This window comes from Podarcis cretensis (genome assembly GCF_951804945.1).
Source record: "Podarcis cretensis genome assembly, chromosome: 16".
In the NCBI taxonomy this organism is placed as follows: Eukaryota; Metazoa; Chordata; class Lepidosauria; order Squamata; family Lacertidae; genus Podarcis; species Podarcis cretensis.
Window position 1 is genome coordinate 18879584 of NC_137186.1, and position 17115 is coordinate 18896698.

General features: G+C 46.2%; 1 protein-coding gene and 1 long non-coding RNA gene across 2 annotated transcripts in view; one reads left to right on the plus strand and one right to left on the minus strand.

Moving 5' to 3' along the window:
- MEF2D (myocyte enhancer factor 2D) overlaps window positions 1–17115 on the minus strand; it is a 140631-nt gene that overhangs the window by 108400 nt on the left and 15116 nt on the right. The window lies entirely within an intron of this gene.
- On the plus strand, window positions 488–16659 carry LOC307205118. Its single transcript, XR_013833885.1, has 3 exons — window positions 488–1311; window positions 1752–1888; window positions 16415–16659. It is a non-coding gene; the product is annotated as an uncharacterized lncRNA (long non-coding RNA).

Genomic DNA, 17115 nt, shown 5'->3' on the forward strand with positions numbered 1-17115 from the left:
AAGGAATCTTAGAACAGCCCAGCTTGGCCAACAGTGCCAGTTTCCTAGCCTACAATGATGATGATAATAATAATAATAATAATCTGCATGCGTAACTGCCAATACATACCTAAACTGATCATTTGCACCACAACAGCCTGGGAAGGGAAGAATGAGGAGGGGGAAAAGACCGACTCTCTTCCTTAATTACAGAAGGTTCCTGTCTGTTCACCCAAGAAGATTCTCTCTCGCCATAGGCGAGAGGTCTATTTATAGAATCGTATTGCTCTCTTGCCAAACTATGCATGCCAGCCTGTAACTAAATAGGCTCAATTTGCAACACTCATCTATAATATTGGGGAGTAGACGCACCTTTGAAAAGAATCTCATTTTTAAAAGGGCCAGCAAGCTATGCGCTTGAAAAAAGAAGAAGTAAATAATCAATTTGTAAAATAAAAAACCCCCAGAACATTTCACCTTGGGGTCCCCCCTCAATATTTTTGTTCAGGTTTGCTGACTTTTGACAAGCTACCTGCCACCCTTTTGTGGTGGATCTCTGCTTTTATGATGCCCCCTTTATAGGGGGAGGAAGTAGCATACAAGGCTCTTGAAGGAAGAGAGATATTCCCCCATCCCCACAATCCAGAGTCTCTTTGCACAATTAAAAGCTCCAAATGTGTAACTGAGAAGCTCCATCCCCTTGGGAAACTCAATCCAGCCGGCAGGTCTGCATCACACAAGGGAATGACACTTGCTGTCACTTTGGGTATTTATATGCCCAACCTGGCACAGTATTTGCCTTGCTGGATGAAACCTGGAGCTGGCTAATTTTATTATTATTATTATTAACAATATTCAGAATTATGGCAGATCTCAAGAATGATCAATGCTTCTCAAATATATAGTAAACAGGGTGATGGATTTTCTGGCTACAGATTCCAGCTCAATCGGGACATAGATTTCAGGGGCCCTAGAGCAGCTTTCCACAATCCAATGCCTTCCAGAAGCTGTTGGATGTCAAACTCCCATCAGCCAGCATGGCCAACTGCCAGGGATCAAGGGTGTTGGAGCTGGAGGGCACGGGATTGCAGGAGGCTGCATTATGCCATTACACCTAATTGAGTTATCCTCTATGAATTTGTCTAGTCAATGTGGTTCTGCGAAACCTCCATGCTAAGAAACAGTCTAGCTCTGAATACCAACCGCTGTGGAGCAACAATGGGGGGATGTCTATTGTCTTCCTGTTCTGCTGACTGACCTACCATCTACATCCAGTTGGCCCCTGTGGGAGACTAGAGAGGCCCACCTTGGTCAGATACAACTAATACAGAGGTGTGTGAAATTATAGAGAAATGGTTTTCTCCAGTGTTCGCAAGTCCCATTTTGCGACAGGGAATTTCATTACCACAAACAATTTTTGAGCTCTGGGCGCAGCACTGCGCCTAAGGTTTCAAATTAAAACTGCAGAGTGGAAGGAAAGGAGGACCTTTTTCTGTCTCCCCACTTCCAGGTACTCTCTGAAGACTGAAGAAGAGACCCTCTTAAGAATATTAGGGGGTGGGCAAGGGAAGGACTAGACCATGTGAAAATGAACATAAGATTTTGGCTGCAGTTCTTTCATTTCTAGCTTTGTATTCTTGTTACAAAAAAGTGCACCTAAACATTCTGTTGTTGCGCCTATAACCTAGGTTTAAGGTGCCATTTAGAACCTAGCTTTCGTATCTCAGTTTCTAACACTGGCCTTCTCCCTCTCTTATAACACCCGAACTCAGAGCCATCCAATGAAGCTGAATGCTGGAAGATTTAGGACAGACACAAGAATGTACTTCTTCACACAGTGCATAGATCACACTATGAAACCCGCAGATCTAGAAGATCTGAATGAGGCATGTGGTTAAATGTAAATTAGGTGAGTGATTCTATTTGTCTGTGACCCAAAAGCAATTACAAAAAAATGGGAATAGTACAAAGACCTACAATCACAAATTTTATTGAATCTAAATCCCCTGCTGGGACAACCACCAGGGACGCAGGGACAAAACATAGCATCAATAAAACCGCTAATATATAAAGCTAATAATTATCAATACAAATTGAGAGTAACAACATCAATATAGCATTGCAGATGGTCCTTTTTGCAGTCCACAACAGACATCTTTAGAGAATTGCAGCATTTTTCTTTCTTTAGCTGCAGCTGCAAAACTGTAAATTAGGTAGATTCTGTAGCAGAGAGATGGGGAACCCTTTTTAGAATAAGGGCCACCTTCCCTTCCGAGCAAGCTTCCAGGGGAAGCAGGATGCATGTTCAGAGTTCAAAGACAAAATCCAGCCTGGCAAGGGCCAGAAAGAGAGGTTCAGAGGGCTGCTTTTGCACCCTAGGGCAGAGATTCTCCACCCTTGCTTTAGCAGGAGATGATTACAGATCCCACCACATTGCAGAATGTTAGACAAGATGGTCTCCACAGTGCCTCACAGCGCTATCCTTTTCATTTAAACAGTGAACAGTTGCAGACAAATGTGTGTAACACGATAATGCCAATCTCAAATGCCAGGTTTTGGAAAAAGCGAGCCTGTCACTCGTTTCCACCTCCATCTGTTAGAATACCAGAAGTCCTTTCGATTCCCTTCTGGAATATTACCTCTCTCAGGTTTTAGATCCTGGAACAAAACCTACAGCACGAAGGCTGCTATCCTGCCGCCAACTCCACTAACGCCTGCTAAATGGAACTCATAACTAGATAACGAACTTACAACAAGATGCTAATTAAGGATTAGCAAAACAGCACAGGGAAGAGATTAATGGCTGGCCATTTGCGTCCAAACGCTTTTGACACAGGCAGCCAGGTGAAAAGCAGCCAGGCCTTCAACTCTGAGGAGGGGGCACTTTTATTCCAAGGGGACGTGATAGTGCCCCTTCCAACCACAAAATGCATTTAATAGCTGTACCCTGCTGCTTGCCCCTCAGCAGCCAGCAATTCAAGGCAGAAGAAGTCTCATCATGGAGTCGCCATTCACCGCTGAAATATCCGAGATCAGGATTTGAAGAGAAGGTGAGCTGCTGTTATCCTAGTAAAGGTCCCACTGGGAACATGATATCTCAGGCAGCTCCTCCCCCTTCCTGGTCACCTGCTGGCTCCCAGGGTCCTCTCCTGGTTTCTCCCTGCTCCCATGTAGACCCCAAGAATAAATGCCCCTGGTGGTCAGATGAGCTCTATACTCCTTCCCTGAAATGACACCATCTGCACCCTGAGGAGGCTGGGAATGAAAGGGGGCTGCTGCCACTGCTGGCTTAGCATGATACCAGGTTATTTGAGGTCTCCTGTTCTGCCAGAAGCCACCCTCCACAAGGTCCCTCCTCTGCTTTGAGGAGATTCCCCCAGGGGTCCTGGTCAAGCTGTGTCACCACTATACTGCACTGCCTTTTTCATATCATTCTACCTGCCTCTCTCTAATGCTAGAAGATCCTCTTTGGAGATGGGGTGAGGTGACCAGACCTAGACCCTAGGACCCTGTTATCCTTAAGTATGGTTTGTATATAATTGTTTCACAGAATCTACATAGAATTGTAGAGCTGGAAAGGGTCCAAGGGGTCATCTAGTCCAACCCCCTGCAATGCAGGAATATTTATTTCCAATCCCTTCCATCCAACACAATCCAAACAGGTTGGCCGGTTCAATATCTTGGCCTTTAAAGTGACATATATTTTCTGCCCACAAAGAACTATTATGGGACTGGAGTGTACAAATGCCCACAATCTCTAACAGCTGTAAAGGTAAAGGTAAAGGTAAAGGGACCCCTGACCATTAGGTCCAGTCGTGACAGACTCTGGGGTTGCGGCGCTCATCTCGCTTTCTTGGCCGAGGGAGCCGGCATACAGCTTCCGGGTCATGTGGCCAGCATGACTAAGCCACTTCTGGCGAACCAGAGCAGCGCACGGAAACGCCATTTACCTTCCCGCCGGAGCAGTACCTATTTATCTACTTGCACTTTGACGTGCTTTCGAACTGCTAGGTTGGCAGGAGCAGGGACCGAGCAACGGGAGCTCACCCCATTGCAGGGATTCGAACCACTGACCTTCTCATCAGCAAGTCCCAGGATTTGTGGTCTAACCCACAGCGCCACCCGCGTCCCTCCTAACAGCTGTGGCCTTATGCAAAAACCCCCCACGAAACTACCACTCTCAAGTGCATAGCCCACCCACCCCAATGTGTTGGACTCAAACTCCCACATTGCCAGTTTGGACTCCCATCAGCCAGCACAGCTGGGGCTGAGAAGAGTTTCCCTCCAAAACATCTGAGGGGCACCATGTTGGCAATGGTTTCCATAATACAACAGGTGCAATCAAAACAGAAGGGAGAGGAAGAAGACTGAAAAGCTGCAAAAACTCTGCAGCAAATGACATGAAGTCTGAAGGCAGTCCAGCTGTTTACTGGTGACGCAAATGGGTGTAGAAACAATTATCTTGAAGGAATTAATTCCCCACCCACCCTGCAAAACCATCCTTTTCTTTCTTATCAAATCGGGATCCAGGACAGGCTGTTCCTCCCTTGTTCCCACTGACCAACTGAAAACAAAAACAAAAACAAAAAAACCTTAAGAAAGCCAGATGCAAAATACAATCACTAGGAATTTAAGATTTTAATCTCATTAATCAACAGGCATTAAGGGCCGAAAGCAATAACCGCTCTGAGGACAGGAGAGAAGAAAACAGTGGGGAAATAGCACACTGTTGTGGGCTGCGCCTGTTGAAAGGCTCCAGTATTCGTCGCCCGTCTAAGCCGGACAGGGGCCATTAGGATGGGACCTCTTTGCACTAAACATAAGAAAAGACTACTGGATCAGGCCAATGGCCCATCTAGCCCAGCTTGCTGTTCTCATAGTGGCCTCTAGGAAACCCACAAGCAGCTGAACTCTCCCCTCCTGCCAGCAACCAATTCAGAAGCATTTACAGTCTTCAAATGTGGAGGCACAGAATCAAAGTCGGCTTGTTTTAATTACAGTAGTTTTTAGCTTATCACTGATTCTAATTATGATTTGTATGTGTAAAATAGCTGTTTTTACAGATGAATTTATTGTTTTACACTTTTTTTTAACCTGCTTTGAGGTTTGTTTGTTTTTACTAACAAGCCACATATAAACTTTCTGAAATGAAATAAACAAGTAAAAATTAACAAGTATCCCCCAAAGGGCAAAAACAGAGAGGGATTTTTTTTTCCCAAGGACAGGAACCAGAAAATGGAGAGTCCCCTCGGTTAATTGGGGCAGCTGGAGCTACCTCACACACTGTACAGGTCAAAATGCTCATCATCAGCTTTCAAACTGAGAGAGGCCTGCAGCCCACACAGCTATCCAGCAGGAGAGGAAGAACAGGCAGGTTAAGGGCAGTGCCTCCCCGTAGCCACTGGATCCAGCAAATATGACGACAACCACAAGTGACATGTTCACAGTGGTGCCAAAGTGTGACCGTTGACCCTCTCCTTCCAGGAAAGTTTCTCTAGCACAGGGTTGCGTTGACCCAGCAGGAACATACACACACACACCCCTTTGCAAACTGGGTTTCTTCCTGGCCCTGCTCAAAGCTGCAAATATTTAGATGCCTCACTGCAACTCTGTCTCCCTTCTGGAGTTTTAAAGATTTGCAAGACATGTCTGAGAAATTCCCCATGCCTAATCAAAACTGTTTTTGTTGTTGTTGTTGTTTAAATCTAGCAACAATCAAGTGATGCAACAGAAGACCTCCCTCAGGTCATTTCACTAGCCTTGATTTAATTATTTGAGCTTCTCTCAGAATTGAGGGGAAAACCCCAGATTTCGGCTGGATTTCTCCATAAGGGCAATCTGGGTGGCAATAAGCAGCTCAAAGATATACCAGCAGCCTGGTGTACTTTGTTTCTGGATCTGACCCTGAGAACAGACTCAGAAAGGCTCCCCAAGGCTTTAGAAGCTACACTTTGCTCAGAAAACAGACTCACTCCATGAAACACCACCCAGGTCTTTGGCTGGTAGGCCTACACCCCATTTTAGACACCCAAAACAACAGGGCATAGAGGGAGGTTGAGAACAGCAGCCAAGCTAGTGTTGTTATACATAAACATATACATGACACACACATACAGAAATATAGATAGATATGGGTATCACACAAAAATACATATGGATAGAATTTAATTTCTATATTTATTGCATTGGTATGCCACCTTTAGGGACCCGGGTGCCGCTGTGGGTTAAACCACAGAGCCTAGGACTTGCCGATCAGAAGGTCAGTGGTTCTAATCCCCGCAACGGGGTGAGCTCCCGTAGCTCAGTCTCTGCTCCTGCCAACCTAGCAGTTTGAAAGCACATCAAAGTGCAAGTAGATAAATAGGTACCGCTCCGGCGGGAAGGTAAACGGCGTTTCCGTGTGCTGCTCTGGTTCGCCAGAAGCGGCTTAGTCATGCTGGCCGCATGACCCAGAAGCTGTACGCCGGCTCCCTCGGCCAATAAAGCAAGATGAGCGCCACAACCCCAAAGTCGGTCACGACTGGACCTAATGGTCAGGGGTCCCTTTACCTTTTTTTATGCCACCTTTATCTCCAAGGGGCAAAAGCTGGCATACATGCTTCCCCCTTTCTCTTTTTTCTCTTCACAACAACCCTGTGAGGTAGGTCAGGCTGAGAGGCAGTGACAGACCCAAGGTCACCCAGTTAGCTTCATGGTCAAGTGAGTATTTGAACCCTGGTCTCTCCCAGGTCCTACACCAACATTCTAACCACTACACTACAACTGGATATCAATATCACAAGAACGTGCATGCATGCACACAGTTTTAGTAGGTTACTATTCAAGAGTAGCCAACCAGAACAAAGAAAAATATTTGTTCGGGGGTTTTTAAAGTTGAGAAAAAGGCATGAATACTGCGCGAGGAAGATGGGTTGGCCCTGGAGATGAAGGGGTTACACTGAAAAGGAAAACAAGAAGACTCATTGCTTCCCTGAAAGCCTATAAATGCCAGTCTAAGCTTGGCTTGCCCTAAACTTAGGCAGGAACAATAAAACCTTATGGCTACTAGAGTAATGACTTGGTTGCCACCATGACCCATCAGGCATCGTCAGGAAACCTGGATTCTCACACTGCCTTGAGTAGAGAAACTGAGTTTGAGTGTTCAAACTCAGCTCCGCACATCAAAGGGATGTTGTGAGGTAGATAAAAGAGCTCAGGCACTGGCTCAGAGATGCAAATTTGCCAGCGCTAATTGAGATGTGTAGATAGCACATTTAGATGTTAAACGTCCCAGAAGGCAAGGCAACTAATCTCCCACCCAAATGGCCTGAGAGTTCTCCAGAGGGGCACCATTGAGGCTCCCAGCCTCTGTGTGTGTTTGTGTGTGTGTGTGCAACACCGAAACACACTCCCTGCCTGTGTGTGTGTGTGTGTGTGTCACACACACTCACACACACAGAGAGAGAGAGAGAGAGAGAGAGAGAGAGAGAGAGAGAGAGAGAGAAGCACGTGGAAGGGGGTGTGCCAAACTGAGTCCTTGACCCTGGTGAAATAAAGCCTAGTTTTGCCCCTGGCTATGCTGTGCTTTCACCCTTAGAGGCAGTAATGCTTCAGTTGTTCCACATCTTAGGAGGGGAGTGTGCTCTTGTGTCTGAATCCTGCTTGCGGCTTTCCCACAGGCATCTGGTTGGCCACTGTGAGAACCGGAGGCTGGGCTAGATGGGTCAGAGTGGACTGATCCAGCAGGCCCATCTTATGTCATGCTCCTGTTTATCCCAATACATTCAACAAATTCTGCTCCACATCAATTCAACTTCCATTCAGTGACCACCTTTCATTACCCCCAAATCATCTCAAGTTGTTTTTTCCACTACCACCAAATTGATACCCTACTCAGTAACGAGGATAAGCCTCTCAACTCTTCCCCCCCCCCCCCGGTTCATGACCATCCCAAAAACTCTTGGGCAGCCAGGAAAAGATTTGGGGGCCTCAGCAACCTCCTTGACCCCTGCACACGATAGAAAGCTAGTTTAAGGGCTCTCTTGAAACCTACGGCTTTCTACGGCTCTGTGCTAGGGTTGGGCGGTATCAGCTTTTCAACATTGCGGTATATCACCAGCCAAACATCGCAATCTGACAATATACCGCAATGTTGAAAAAACAAGCTGCATTGGCCTCAGCCTGCAAGGTGCCGGGTGATCCACCCCACACATTTAAAGAATATTCAACCCACAATTAAAGCACACAGCTTCCACCCAAAATCCTGAGCACTGCTATTTGTTAAGGATGCTGGGAACTGTGATGGGGAAACTACCGTTCTCACTGCTCTTTGAGGGAAGTCATGTGCTTTAAATGTACAATGGGCAGGCTTTAAATGTATAGCATATGTCAAGGCCCTCTCCACAATGGCAAGACACATTTCTATTTAAGTGAAAGACATTTGTTTTAAATTTGCATCTATACACAGAAATCAGTACTTGCAAATGTGCATCCTCTTTTTTGGGGGGGTGGGGGGTGGGAAGCAGACCCTATTCTTTTTTGCAATGGGCAAGCAACCTCACAATGGGACCATCATCCCTCATATCTGAAGGCAGTCAACTGGCTTAGGGGGCACAGAATAGGCCCTGTGTCCGCACAGACAAACAGACACACTGCTCCATACTTGGACACCTCATTACTGCTCCCTGCCGCCACCTTCCCTGCCAGCATCCTTTGCCGAACAGGAGGACCAAACAGGTTGTGGACCGCCCCTTCCACCCACAGCCCAACATGAGCCACAATGGCTACACTCTCCTTCCATGGTTAGAGGCAGTAATGCTTCTGAATACCAGTTGCTGGAAACCAAAGGAGGGGAGAGGGCTCTTGTGCTCGGGTCCTGCCTGATTTACTGTTGTTATTTGCTGTCCCCTGCCCTTAAGTATTTCGGGATGTTACCATATAAAACCCCAAGCCAAAAATTACTCAACCCTCAGTGTGCTTATAAACACAGAACATTTGCTTCATTGCTACATCAATGTCCCATTCTTCATCCAAGGATCTCAAGGCTTCATGCATGATCCCTCTCCATTTTATCTTCACACCCACCCTGCAATGGGAGACAGAGGGACTGACTGTTCCAGTGCCCATCCTGCAAGCTTCATGGCTGAGTGAGAGTTTTGAAATTGGGTTTCCTTAGTCCAGCCCTTCTGGTTATTTGGACTACAATACCCACCGGTCCCAGACAGCACAACTGTATTATTATTATTATTATTATTATTATTAACATCCTGCTCTTCCTCCCCAAGTAGCCTAGGGTAGCAAACCGACATTTGAAAGGAAAACAAAGCAAACTTTCAATAAACAATTATAATTAAAAACATCTGAAACCAGTTACAGTTTGAAACATTCTAAAAGCTGTTAAAAAAACTGGAAACATTCTTCCATCCTTTGGGTTGTCTAGAGCAGTTTTCTTCAGCCACTAAACGTCTGAATAAACAGAAATGTGTTCAAGTTCCTCCTGAAAGTTATCAATGAGGGATACAGCTCTCATTCACTAGGGAGGGCATTCCACAACCGGGGAACCACTATTGGAAAAAGTCTGCCGTGGGTCAGCACCAACCAGGCAGCCCCAGGTGGCAGCACCACTACAAGGTCCCACTTGCTGACCAGGTCATAGAGGCTGATGGAAGTTGTAGCCAAGAACATCTAGAGGGCACCATGCTGGGGAAGTCTATGGGTTGTGCTTCCAGATGCCAATGACTAGCCTTTCACGACAAAAAAGGGGAATTAGACAGTATGGAAGAGGGGGTGCATGGCCACAGTGGCAGAACCACAACCTCCAAATTCAGAAACTGAACCGTAATAAACTTCTGATCTGGCCAACATAACCCTAGCTGGGTTGGCAGACTTTCCTTCCCTACGTGACATGCTTATACACTGGCAATTACTGAGAGACCAAGCATCACTCATTTTTTTCCAAGCACTCCCAGTGTAGCATCATAGTTAAGAACATGATGCACAAGGTTCCCGACTGAAAACTCAGCCCAGCCACACATTTATTAGGAATGCAGGAAGCTGCCTTTGCCACTGACCAAGGGGGTGCATCTAGCTCTGCCTTGCTTACACTGACTGGCAGCAGCTTTCTAACATTTAGGGCAGGGGTCTTTCCCAGCCTCACCTGGAGGTGCCAGGGATTCAATCTGGCACCTTTCCCATGCGACCACAACGGCTATGCTCTGTCTCCATGGTCAGAGGCAGAAATGCTTCTCAATATGAGTTTCTACTTTCCCACTGGCATCTGGTTGGCCCGTGAGAAAAGGATGCTGGACTAGAAAGACCACTGGCCTGATCCAGCAAGGCTCTTCTTATGTGCTTAACATACATGAAGGGTCCTGAGCACTGAGCATTTGTACACAGCTTGTTCTTGTATGAGCACTGCATCTGCAAAAACAAACCCCAACCACAGTACAGTATTCCAGCGTTCACATTACCAACCCCGCAAGGTTATTAACCATGTCATTTACATAGGATGGAAATCTACTGGAGAGGTGAGGTTAGATTGTCCAGCCATTTCCTGGAGAGGGGGGGCAATCCTCTAAAAATAAATATCAAAAATAAATAAATAAAAGCCCAACAAAAAGTTTCCCTCCCATTATATTTCCCCTGTGGCCAAACCTAACTGCTGTGAGTAACTTTTAGAAGGAAGGAGAGCAAGAGAGTTGGGCACTTTGCCATCCACAACAACAGCTCTGGGGGTGTGGAGAAAAACAACAACAGTGTGTTTATTTGTGTGGAGGGAGGGGGACACACAGCAGTGCCTAAACCACAGCGGCAACCCAAAATATGCTGCCTTAACACATGCAATGCTGCACCAGAACCGTGGCTGCTTTGGGGGCTGGCAGTGGGAAGTGGGAGAGAGATTCTAAATATATAAAAGGGTCTGTTCAGATATTATGGGACGTCCAGAAATACAAGGTGATGTCAGAGACTCTGGGACTTCGGAAGGCAGGAAGCTCCATGTCAGGCATAGGCAAACTCAACCCTCCGAATGTTTTTGGGACTAAAACTCCCATCATCCCTAGCTAACAGGACCAGTAGTCAGGGATGATGGGAGTTGTAGTCCCAAAACATCTGGAGGGCTGAGTTTGCCTATGCCTGCTCTATGTTCACCTAAGTTTAGTATCATCGACTGACTGCATTTACATCCTACCTTTTCCTCCAATGAGTTCAAGGTGTGGCAAACATGGTTCTCCCCAATCTCCTCATTTCATCCCCATAACCACCCTGTGAGTCTTATAACCAAGTGGGATTAGAACCCTGGTCTCTCCCAAGTCCTAGTCCATGGGTAGGCAAACCAAGGCCAGGGGGCTGGATCTGGCCCAATTGCCTTCTAAATCCGGCCCACAGACAGTCTGGGAATCGGCATGTTTTTACATGAGTAGAATGTGTGCTTTTATTTAAAATGCATCTCTGGTTTATTTGTGGGGCATAGGAATTTGTTCAATTTTTTTCCTTCAAAATAGAGTCCAGCCCCCCACAAGGTCTGAGGGACAGTGGACCGGCCCCCTGCTGAAAAAGTTTGCTGACCCCTGTTCTAGCCCAACACTCTGAAACTGCAGCACATTAGCACTTCTTCAACCTGGTACCCTCCAAATGTTTTGGAGCTCAACTTCCACCATGGCAGTGCTATGTTACAGTGCCAGTTTCAAGCGAGAACAAGACCCAAGAACATCTGGTGGGCCCCACGATGGCTACCTCTGAATTAGAGGAAGGGTCTTAGCTCCCTAGCAGAAGACCTGCTTTGGTCACAGAAGGTTCCAGGTTCAACCCCCAGTATTTCCAGTTGCTGGAAACCACAGGAGGGGATAGGACTCTTGTGTTCAGGTCCTGCTTGCGGTTTCCCCCACAGGCATCTATCTGGCTGGCCACTGTAAGAAAAGGATGTTGAACTAGATGGGCCATTGGCCTGATCCAGCAGGCTCTTCTTCTTAACATCTGGAGGGAACCAGGTTGGCAAAGGCTGGCATAGCATCTTCCTGGCTGGCGTGCTGTTGGGGGGAAGGATCCATTTCTTAGTATCTAAAAGTGTCCCTGGCATGCAATGAGGCAATATTACTTTCATCCCTATATTGCTTTGTATTTTCTGCCTGTTTGCAAAGTGCAAGCATTTAGAATTCTGAAAGACAAGAGGAGAAAACCCATCCTATTCTCTAGCTCCCTTCTTCACACCTTTACTGCCTGATCCCCCCACAATGAAAACATAATCCCATGACTTGTCTGGATGCCTGGCTTTAAAGAGGGTTGCCATGGGAACCAGCAGGATGCTACAGAATCAGCACCAGCTATTCTAGGGCAGGAAGAGGGTGGGAACAAGGAGGGAGGATGAACCAGGGTAGAGGATCTAGGAAAAGGAAAAGGAAATTAAATTACCAAAGTATCAAAAAGAGAAAGTCAACGGCTGTTACGGTTTTTGAAACGGCAGAAATGGCAGGGAGACGCCATTGCAGTCTGTATGACTGCTTGCAAAGGGGATGGCAAGGGGGGGGCAGGGAGAGTCATCTGCTCTCATCTCTGAAGCAAGACTGGCTTCGCTTCAGCAAGCCGCGGCTGTAGCTTCCTTGGGATTCTGACTCCAGGCTGGGGAAAAGCAATTTGAAGGTTGACCTTAGCCAAGGTCACCTGCCGCCTCCTCACTGCCTCAGTTTACAAGCTCTCTCTACATGCACCATCATCATGGCACTGACCTTCTTTCCTTAAAGTGCTCCGAGGTCCTTCACTAAAAAGCCTTACGTAAGTGAGTGAGCGGAGGAGCGAGCGAGCATCACCTATTATTTATGATGTATACTTGAGGGTGCGAGCAGCTCTGAAAGGGGCAAGGTCAGGCCAGGGTAGCCACACCACCCCAGGGCCCTTTGGAGAGAGTGCTCTGCTTCATCTTAAGAGGTCAGATCTCCCCGGATGCCCTCTGGGTCCTACAGTGGAGCTCCTTGCTCACATTGGAGGCGGGTGTCTGCTCATGCTCTTTACCAGACCTGTGGGGGTGGCTACGTTTCGTGCAGGGATTCTAGCTTTGGGCTAGGACCTGAGATTCAAATCCACTGAAGCTCTGTGGATGACCTTGAGCTCAGTCAGTCACCATTTCTCAGCCTAACCCACTTTGCAGGTTTGTTGCAAGGATAAAACAGGGAGCCCACCTTGAGCTCTTCGGAGGAGATGAGGGATATAAATTTAATAATCAATGAGTAAGTGGCAAAGGCTTTCAACTTAGGAGCAACGCCCACCAGCACCAAAGTCTACTGCGTCTTGTCACTTTCAAAAACAATCTCCGCAAGTCGGATATACACTTTCCAAAGCTGTAATATCTAAATTGCCTGCCCCAAGGAGATATGCTACCATGCTCATGAGAAGTAAGTTAGTGGCATAATTTACTAAATGGAAACCTGTTTGTGAAATAATCTCCCCTTGCAGGTACATCAAGCAGAGACATTGTCATCATTCCGGCACCAAGTGAAGACATTCCTCTTGACTCCAGCTTCTTAGATTCTTAATTAGGAACATAGAAAACCAATTTATATCAAATCAGACTGGTGGTTCCTTAGCTCGAGACTGTCTACACTGACTGGCAGCTGCTCTCTAGGGTTTCAGGCAGGGGGCCTTTTCTAGGCCTTGCCTGGAAATGACATTGGGGTTTGAACATGGGGCCTTCTACATGAGAAGTAGGTGGCTTAGCAGCCAAATTATCTGCCCCAAGAAGACACTCCCTGTTGCAACTCATTAGGTGCCCTCATGCCAAACCCCAAAAGCTCTTCGAGCATAAGAAAGGATCCATTCAAGATCCATTCAGAAACCCAAGTGCTGCATGAACACTGGAAATTTGGAAAACACTACGACAGAGTTCCACAATACAGCCCCCTCCTACAACGCACCTACAGTTCCATTCAAGTACAGCTGGGCTATCGTGAAATCCCAAACGCACCCCTGAACTGTGAGAGGGCAGGAAAAAATTAAAAAGACATGCACACAAAACCCCTTGTGAAGAAAACTGCCTAGCCTGTTCAGCAAAGATCATACAGGAAGCCAAAGTTCTCCCGTTCCCATCAAGGCCTCAGCCCATTCTCCCTTGCAGTTCAGTCTTTGAGCACCTACATCAGTCTCCACCAACCTCATGTCCTCCAGATATTTTAGATAGCGTTGTCATAATCCCAAAAGTGAAAATCTGGACAAAGTTGTTGAGCTTTCTTTTCTTTTCTTTTTGTCAACATCTCCAAAAAACATCTCCAACATCTCCATTTCTATTGCTGTAATTGATTTTTTAAAAATTATTATTATTTCATTCCTATCCTGCCTTTCCTCCGAAGAGCTCAGGGTGGCAAACATGGTTCTCTTTCTCCCCATTTTCTCATTGCAACAACCCTGTGAGGTAGGTTAGGCTGAGACACAGTGACTGGGTGACCCAGTGAGCTTCATGGATGAGTGAGTACTAGAACCCTGATCTCCCAGTTCCTAGCCCAACACTCTAACCACTATAGCACACTGCCTCTCTTTATTGTACTGTTTTCATATTTTTTCTTTCATAGTAATATTCTGCTCACTGCTTTGGGGGTGCCTTTGGGCCAAAAAGCAATGTATAAATAAACCATGACCACAAGCATTATTGCTCCTTTTATTTACTGCTTGCTCTTCGTTTAGAAAATTCCAGAGGGGTTTACAGTACTAAACTAATAAAACTAAGCTAAAATAAGAAATACCAAACTCTACGCATCATTAAAAATGGCACGGGCATGAAACAACAAATACATTTAATAATTACACTAAGCAGCAGAAAGGCAGAATTTAAAACTGCACTACAGACCAGAAAGAAGCCCATTGATAATATAAGGTTGCATATATTATTTTGAGAATACTGTACTGTGACATACTTGAGAGCATTTTGTCTTTGTACTGGTGACATTGTATAAATGAGAACCAGTGCTACGTAGTGGTTAGTGTGTCAAACTAGGGCCCAGGACATCAGGGTTCAGGGGTGTCAACTTGAATAACATATGGGGGGGTGCAGATTAGCTCTGCTCCATATAAATCAATCACATGACGCAGCATGCACACGCCATTTGAATGGCGTTGCCCATTAACTTTGGAGGGGCCCAGCTACCTCAAATATTTTATTGGGGGAGGGGAAGAGACCTCAGCCCCAAGGAGTTGGCTCCCATGCCAGGGTTTGAATCCCTACTCTGCTATGAAACTCAATGGGTTGTTGTGGGAATCAAACCATATATGGGACCTTGAGCTCTTTGGAGAAAAAGGTGGGATATAAACGCAAACATTAAATAACACTGCAGAGAGGGGCAGGGGAATAGTCTACCTGATCACCACCTAGCACAGCAACCTCCAACCTGGAGCCCTCCAGATGTTTTAGATGCAACTCCCAGTCTCCCACCAGCTCCAACCAGGGCACCCTGTTGGCCTAATGCTCTAGAGCAGCGGTTCTCAACCTATGGGTCCCCAGATGTTGTTGGACTACAACTCCTATCATCCCTGAGCTGTGGCTCTGGGGTGATGGGAGTTGTAGTTCAACAACATCTGGGGACCCACAGGTTGAGAAAGGCTGCTCTAGAGCCTTTAAAGAACTTCTCCTAATCCTTACAACAGCTTTGTAAGGAAGAATGATTCCTGAAGACAGACAGGCCACATTCAGGGCCACCTAGCAGGTTCACTACAGAAGCAAGATTCTTCTGCGTTGCTTAGTCTCTCAGCTAAGAGGCCTAGCAAGCAACATCCACCCTCTCCCACTCCAATAAATACTCCCTGGTGGGTCCCCACCTAGATCCAGTGACTCAGCAGCGTCAGGCCTTGACAGAGCCAAAAATATTTCTTCTCCCCACCCCCCTCCCATGTCCTTCCTATCCAATTGTGAATTTGCTTTTGCCAGCTGTCTAGATGTGTCAGATTAAGGTTGTACCATCATGGGGAGGAGGCTCTGTTTATGCATTTTCAAAACAGGAAAGAAGGGGAGACATTTAAAATCAGGGTACACAAAATGAAATTGAAACAGATTGCTGCAGAGGTTCATGTATGTTTGTCTGCATACTGCTCAAAAATTGGGACAGCGGGGAGAAGAGACAGGGATTGGCTGCGTAGGAGGGCAGGTGCTGGTTTTCAAAGGAGACAAAGGTCGCAGTTTCCTGACATGACACTGAACTTGCTGGCACCTTCCTGGCCTATTGATTTTGCTCCCTTCAAGACAGCCTGGGAATTTACAGGGGATTCCGCTCTTAATGTAAATTAGAGACGGAATCTGTCACAATTTCCAGTAAACGGGGTTGGCGAGAGGCAACTTTTATAGCTACGATACAGCAGAGCTACACAAGACAACTTTAATATACGTGGAAGTCTAAGATTTCCAACAGACGCAAAATGTTAGAAGTGTTGCCATTAGGGTACCAGTGCTAAAGCCTTTTCTCTCTTGGCTTTTAACATCCAGTGGAAGAATACCATCTAGCTGGATCTAGGAAGTCACAAATGCCTTATTATTAGAGGAAGAGGCCATGGTCAACCTGGAAAACACTGTTGCAAGAACATCTCTCTGGACCAGACTTATCCAACCTGCTGCCTCCAGATGTTTGGTACTACAAAGCCTCACCCAGCACTGTTTTGTTGTTGTTTTTAAAACTATCATTATTACTGGGGGATTTTTCAGTGCCTGTTCAATAATCCACACACATAAGAGCAACTGTGATCAGATGTATGAGTGCAAAGTTATCACTGCTGGCCACACAGTCCAGCAAAAAACATCTAACTTTGGAAATTACTTTTATTTATTGCATTTCTATCTCAACTTTTCCTCCAAGGACCTCAAGGTGGTGTACGTAACTCTCCCCCTCTTCATTTTATTCTCACAACAAACCTGTGAGGGTGGTTAGCCTGAGAGTAAGTGACTGGCCCAAGATCATCCAGTGAGCTTCATTACCAAGTGGGGATTTGACCCCTGGTCTCTCAGGACCTAGCCCAAAACTCTACAACCACTACACCACACTGGCTCTTCTAATTAATCATAAAACAGCTGGCCTCAGATTTTCCTAAAACTCCTGAGATAGCCTTAGAAACCACAAATTTTTAAGCTTCTTGTTCAGAATCATCTTTGACACAAGAGATTTCTCCCACCACCCAATATTTTTCCTCTCT